The sequence below is a fragment of the Gymnoscopelus microlampas genome (assembly GCF_963454915.1).
Source record: "Gymnoscopelus microlampas genome assembly, chromosome: 5".
In the NCBI taxonomy this organism is placed as follows: domain Eukaryota; kingdom Metazoa; phylum Chordata; class Actinopteri; order Myctophiformes; family Myctophidae; genus Gymnoscopelus; species Gymnoscopelus microlampas.
This window is the reverse complement of record NC_139942.1, coordinates 23,642,424-23,650,080: the sequence shown is the minus strand read 5'-3', so window position 1 is coordinate 23,650,080 and position 7,657 is coordinate 23,642,424.

The following is a 7,657-nucleotide window of genomic DNA, read 5'->3' as shown; positions in this document are numbered from 1 at the left end:
GTTAGATGAAGATTGTTGGCACTTAGTTACGTAATGTTCTGGGAATGCTCTCCAGTGGCCAGATGGTTGCTTCTAACCGCTCTGAGATGTTTGAGATTACAGTGCCTCACCCGCCTGTTACACTCATTTTAAGTTATGTCCTAGCTGACTTGACACTGATCAAATCTAGCGTTATTAGCCAGACTTGAAGTAACAAAAAAAAATGTATTGCTATGTGCTGGAAGCCGCCTCACTCCCTTTCTGTTGTGAGAGAAATGTGTGAAGTGATCCTAAAAGCTCTCCTCTATTAAAGGAAGCAATGGTCATTCAGGTGAGTTACTCATCTGTAAACAATTAGCCACGAGCTCAGATAACAAGATGACACCAAGGCAGGTTCACACAACATGTTCTTCTGAAGTTGTTTAAACATTAGTGACCGGAAGATCATCTCTCTCTAAGAGGCTATTCACCTGTTTCCTAGGCTGTGTGTTTTCCATCCTGTCGATTTCATTGGATATCATTGGTCATCTGATTTCATTGGATCAAATAGACAGGAAGTGGAAAACACTCAGCCTAGGAAACAGGTGAATAGGCCATCCTCGGACAAGCCCTGCAGCGGCATCTCCAGTCATCTCAATCCTCTGTGCATCCGGTGATCTCACCAGTGCTTTGTGCCCATAATCATGATTATTTCCACTGTTTGCCTCAATTACAATTAATGAACAATTAAAAAGTGAAAATATCAGATCTACAAAACTATTAGAATCGTTTGAAATAAAACAGATGATAAAGCTTCTTTATTATTCAATTAACCTACATGAGCAAGATTAAGTCAGTTATTGGTTCTAACTATCAGTTTTTGATTGCCCATCCCTAATTGATGCCCAAGCAGCCAACAAACTTGTCCCAGTGTATGGCAGTTACAGCCTCAATCTCCTTCTGCTACCTTCTCACACATCATATTAACTGATGCAGAAGTTACCAAGAAAGCAGATAACAGTTGTAGCCTACTTAAACAGTAACATCCTGTAGAATTGGGCGTGCAGTATCTTGATAGAGGCAGAGCACAAGTGTCGGAAATATATATCTATATGATTACACATGCAGTATCTGCAGAAACATATCTATATGCTTACACAGCTTAAGAGTATGTAGTTATAAATACAGATACTGGGATGTGGGCCAAGCCACGGGCATATTACAACACAAACACTTTTCACCCAGAGTGTCCAGGGTACTAATGTACGTGTGTGTACATGGAACGACGGAGTAAACGAAAGAGATATGGATTTCAGTATCTGTGAACCTCAAAAGCCTTTGAGAATGATCACCTGTCAGGGGTGAGGGGGGCTCTTCGTCTCCCATAGCTAGACGATCAGATATCTCCACCTACGCGTATTGATACGCCTGGGGAAATCAAAATTCAACACAGGCTTGAATGGTAAGAAATCAGCACCAGTATTGGAAGAAGTGCTCAGATATTTTACTTAAAGGGATATTTCACTTTCAAAAAAACTTTGGGTCATTTTATAGTCTACTCAGGCTTTTGTGAGCCCCCCAGACCGTTTTTAAGTTGCTTGATTCATTATTTAGATATTTGATATTCATTTTATCAGACACGCCCCCTTCCTATACAAACCCATTATAACTTCAAACTCCATTTTTAACATGTTAGATTCATCAAAAACACCCGTCCTTTTTTCTGGTGACTCTCCCTGCCCTCCTAATACGCGAGGGGGCCGTGTTTTTTCGATATTTTTTTTCATTTCTTTTTAATATATTTTTTTGAAAATTTAAAAAAGTAAATACAATAAAAACATTAAATAAAATAAATGAAAAAGGTAATCGAAAAAACACGGCCCCCTCGCGTATTAGGAGGGCAGGGAGAGTCACCAGAAAAAAGGACGGGTGTTTTTGATGAATCTAACATGTTAAAAATGGAGTTTGAAGTTATAATGGGTTTGTATAGGAAGGGGGCGTGTCTGATAAAATGAATGTTAAATATCTAAATAATGAATCACACAACATAAAAACGGTCTGGGGTGCTCACAAAAGCCTGAGTAAACTATAAAATGACTGAAAGTTTTTTTGAAAGTGAAATATCCCTTTAAGTAAAAGTACAATACCACAATATAAACATACTCTTTTACAAGCAAAAGGCCTGTGTTCAAAATGTTACTTGAGTAAAAGTACAAACGTATTGGCATCAAAATATACTCAAAGTACCAAAAGTAAAAGTACTAAAATGTTTGAAAAGAGCCTGTGTATAAAATAGGGCTAAAGTGGTTAATAATATAATAAGTGTGTTATAATATACTCATTTATTAATGTATATATATCATAATTTATAGCTGCAAAGTAACAAAGGTTTTCAAATAATTGTAGTGCGTAAAAGTACAATATTTGCCTCTGAGATGTAGTGGAATAGAAGTAAAAGTATTGAAAATTGGAAATACTCCAGTAAAGTAAAAAATACCTCAAAATTGTACTTGAGTAAATGTACTTAGTTACTTTACACCACTGATCAGCACTAACAAATCTACTGTATGACCACTGCTTTGAAAACCAGTCCTGATATACCATCCCATAATGAAGGACCGCCCTAAAGTCTTTGCGTTGGTTCTGTGATGCTGTTACTTTTGTTAATTTCAGAATTGTTTCCATGCACCCACGCACTCGAGTGGCGCAGTGGTAAAGTCCCTGCCCACCACCACAGAGATTGTGGGTTCAAATCCATCGTGGTGCATCCGGCTTTGTTGGGGTCTGTGCGAACACAATTGGCCCGTGTTCGGGGGAGGGAACTCGGTAATATTTGTCACCGCATGTACTCCTGCGAGCTGGGGCGGCACCTGTCAGCTGGGAGTGTTGGACAGGAGGAGTAGGACGAAGGCTCTACGTCCTCCCGGTGGAGGCTCCTCACTGGCAGTAGGATACAATAGCAGTGACTACACATAAATGTGTGTGGGGAGGAATTAATTGCCAAAACGACTAAATTGGGGAGAAAAAGGGGCTAAAAAATAATTGGATACTCTAAATAAAAAAAATAAAAATAAAAAATGGTTTCCACACAGTTTTAGCCTATTCATTGAGTTTAGATGTCACCAGACATATCAGTAGGTAGTAGTATCGTCTGGCTATGTGAGACTATAGGGGCTTCTTAACCACCTTAACCCTGGCATCCCTATTTTAGTATGTCATTATAGGCAAAGTTTCCAAAAACGTTCAAACATTTTCAGGTTTTGTGACGTTGCACATAATTGTGAACTTGTAGATTAGCTATTTTTGAAAAGTTTTGAACAGGGCTTAAGTGGTTAAGTGGCATGGCTGTGCTTTTAGTTAGTGTGGTTGCCCTAACAGGGCAACCAGACTATAGTACTCCTTATACTTTGTTTATTTATTTATAGATAAACAATACTTCGGGCCGCTACTCCTCCCACAGTTTATTTTTCCCAATTTAGTGCTATATGTCAAAATGACCGGTCTGACCGGGAATCGTGCACTTGCATAAGGCTAAGAGATTGGTTGCATAGTTTAATTGATATTGATTTATTAGTGCATTAAATTTCCCCATCCACTTCAATGGAAAAGTGAAAACACTAAAATTCAAGTATTTTTTTCTCAGAAACCGTAAGAGCTACAGTTACCAGACTTTGAGGGGAGGTTCATAGTTTATTGCCAAATTATTTAAACAAATATTACACCATTCGGCCTCATGGTGGCGCTATAAGAGCCCACTTTACCTTTTGGCCTATAACTCTTGAACCGTAGGTCGTAAAATCAAAATTTATTTTCCCCTGGATTCCTTGGGTCACGACGCAACTCCCCATATAGGCCACGCCCATTTCCGTCTGGATAGATTTTCCGCCATTTTGAATTTTCTTCAAACCACACTTTTAGCTCCTCCTCCAACATATTTTGTCCAAATGTCACAGAAATCGGTACACATGATCTCTGGGCCCATGCGGTAAACATATCCAAACGGCATTTTCATAGTCCTTACCGTTCTTCCGTAAATTGTTTCCAAAGTTAGTGGGAGGGACCCGTTTTACCAAAAATGTCAAAAATCACGAACGAAACGTCCAATCGATCCCAAATTTAAATCACATGTCGAGGGTGATTTACTCAACGACTCCCCAAAAGCATTTCCACTTTGACCCATAGGGGGCGCCACGAATGCGCAAAATGTCACCGTTTGATGCAAAAACATGATTTTTGGGGGAGTCAGTCCCTTCAAAATGAAACGCAAGCGATCTCAGGAGTGACGTGACAATGTAATTGGCGCAGTCTCCGACGGTATTCCTCTCGAGTCCCGACCGGCGTTGGCGCAACCACACTTTGCAATTGCCAATTGCGACGCGTCTAGTTTAGTTTTTTCTCCTTCTTTGTTACCATTATTTTCCTTATGAACATTGACTGTGTGCATGTTGTTCTCATTTTGAGAACTAGTGGGTGTTTGGCAGTACTAAAGTCCCACGCATAGCCATGTGACCATCACCTTATTATTCCTACATGTAGGTATGTAGGTAGGTATAGCACCCAGTTTGAGCATGACAAGTAAAACAACAGGGTCAGGGTTCAGGCTGATAAAGCTCCAGCAGAGTCCTGGCTTACTACCTTATTACATACAGTATACTGTGGTTCGTTTTGTCACTCCACTGTGCCATAAAATGATTGACTTTCGGAGATATCTGAGGTCCAGTGGAGTCAGGGGTGTTTGCTCAACTAACACTGCTGGGACATGTGGTGGCGAGGTGGTGGTGGTGGGCTTGTGTCTAAAACAGGCAGTAGTACTCGCAGGCCCACACCCATCCCATGGGTTAATGGTCAACCGTGTGTTCATGGTGGTTTACATATAGAACATGGGAAAGCAGGCAGTGTGGCAGAGGTTAGTGACAATGCTCTTTTCACACAAGCCTGTTTGACAGGGAGAACAATAAGGTTCGCCCTGTGATTCATCCCGGGGCTCTTCCAAGGCGCCACTGTGCTCCGTGCCACCATGGCAGGAAAGGGGGGTGCCGTCAGTCGGGGCCGGAGTGTGACGTTCCGCCACTTGACTGACTTCCCCTTCCCAGAGCGCGTGTGGGCCCCAGGTATCTCGTCCTGATGAAAGATACCTTCCTGCTATAACTTCCAGTGCAGCCAACAATGTTTTGGAATAAGAGGCAGGGGTTGATTGGATGGCTCTCATGGGTTAATGGACACTTCATGCACTAATAGCATGTTGAGGAAGCCCATTTTCAGAGGATGTAACCAGCCTTCCAACCTTGTGTACCTAATTGGAGCCTGATAAAGTAAATCTGCTCTCTTTGCATCACACTACATTCCATTTCGGTCTCTAGAGAGTCACATGGCCTTTATCATCCTTGACACAAGTACAGGCAAAAAAACAATAGAGTGTGTGTGTGTGTGTGTGTGTGTGTGTGTGTGTGTGTGTGTGTGTGTGTGTGTGTGTGTGTGTGTGTGTGTGTGTGTGTGTGTGTGTGTGCGTGCGCGTGTGTGCGTGCGTGCGTGCGTGCGTGCGTGCGTGCGTGCGTGCGTGCGTGCGTGCGTGCGTGCGTGTCTGTCGGGGGGGGGGTTCTCTTTGACCTCACTTCACATTCAGAGCACCTTGGAAGTGATCTGAGCTCCCACTTTCTCTACAGCCCCAAGCTGTGTTGAACCTGTTAAAACAGGCCCGTCCTCTCCCTGCCAGGGAACCAACAAACTCATCTCAGTGCAGCTGTGTGTGCCCATATTCCTGAAAAGCTGGAAACTGTGCATTATTTTCTTAATATGTTGTGCAGCAATGGGCATCGACAGCAATAAGTTAAAAAATATTATCTTTTTCACATGGAAGAGTAAACGGAAAACAGAACCTCTCCCTGAAGAACAAAGCACCCTGAGGTGGGCATCCTGCACCATTAGGAGGAGGCATTGCGTCAGTGACTATCTAGTAGTGCTTAATAAGAAACCCCATTGTGCTGATGAGTCGCTCATAACCAAATCCATATGGCGGAGCCAGTCCCGTCTCAGAGCTGGTTAGGAAACATTGGACATGGATTAAGGTCTGCTATCTCTTCTGTCCCTCTTTAAACCCACACAAGACCTGCTGCTCCACTTGAAGACATTTGCAAGCAGACAGACCCATTTCTATCTATAGCAACACTTCAGGCAAGCATGTGAACATTATTGGGTACATTTAGGTGGAGAGAAGTGTAGTAGAGAAACTGGCTGACTAGACTATACTGTCAGCCACATTAAAGATTACAAAGGTGTGAAAATGCCATCATCTCACAAAGGGATTTTATGGCAAATATGAAGAGTGCTTACTGGTACTTTGATTTACAGGAGCTTTGATTTACAGTAACAATGATTTGCCAAGTTTAACCTCCCACTAATGTTGGACAAATGGGAATCATAAGGTCAATATATAGAACAGAGGAGCCAAATGCTTATAGAGCATCAAAGCATCAAGCATGCCCGTGAGTTTACAAAAAAGTGGAAAATGGAAAATTCACCAAGTAACTTATGCTGCGTTCACACCACAGGTGACGAAAGCCACAAGCCGCCAAGCTTGGCCAGTTGAAATGTCAAGTCACACTGGGTAAATGAAAAGGGTAGGGTTAAGTAGCACAGGGAACTGGTTAACAGCAAGAATACATATTTCTTCCATTTACGGACTGGAGCAGGAATTGTTGAAGTCGTGAAATAAAAACATTATTGATTGATGATTCATTGTGTCATTGGAGTGCTGAAAAAAGTTGAAGCCAGCTCAACGTTGATTTGTAGTGCGTCACACGCATCACACAGCGACAAAGTGTCAGACATCAGTTTGTACAGAAGCTTAATTTTGTCTGTTTGCACAGTAGCTTCAATTGAAAATTGACTGTTGCTTTGTCGCCGCTCTTTGTCAAATGTTAGCTTTGCTGTTTAGGGTTAGGGTTGTTTGTGTCAATGGGTGGTACGGTTGGGGGCAATTGTAACAACCAAACAGACACCATCAAAATGATGTCTGGTTGAGTAACAACATCAAAATAGATATTTCCCCTGTTTTTTTCTTTTCTTCAGTTTAAAGGTCTATGGATGCTCTATTTTGTGGCACAGTCCAGTGGTTAATTCTTTGATATATTTCTTTGTAAAAAGTCAATGAGCAGCTCATGATATACGCATGCCCGCTGGCAAGGCCGATGACGCTGATCTGATCGACTAAACACTCACCCCTGCACTTCCTGGGGTCAACAGCAAAGGACAGACAGACAGGCAGACAGACAGACAGGCAAATCATTTTGATTAAAGTGCCAGGACACTTTGCTATAGAGCAGAGACCTGACATTTTCCCACCCTGAGAAAGAACATTTTATATATACACATATACATATATACACTGTTGGATGAATATGAAAACATAAAAAATAATAATAATTAAAACAAATGTTTTGGGTGGGCAGAAAAAACAAAGATTGTTACAATTGGCCCCTGTCTCCCCTACAGTTTAAAATGGTGGTTAAGAAAGCCAACATCAAGGTAGAAAGATATATGCAATAACAATATTTTCCAGGTTGACAAAAAATTGGAAAACTGTGAGGGAGGCAGCACACGGGAGGACATTTCTGGCATGATTCAGTCTCAGGGCAACAGGGCCCTGCCACATTAGTAGTGTGTGTGTGTGTGTGTGTGTGTGTGTGTGTGTGTGTGTTAG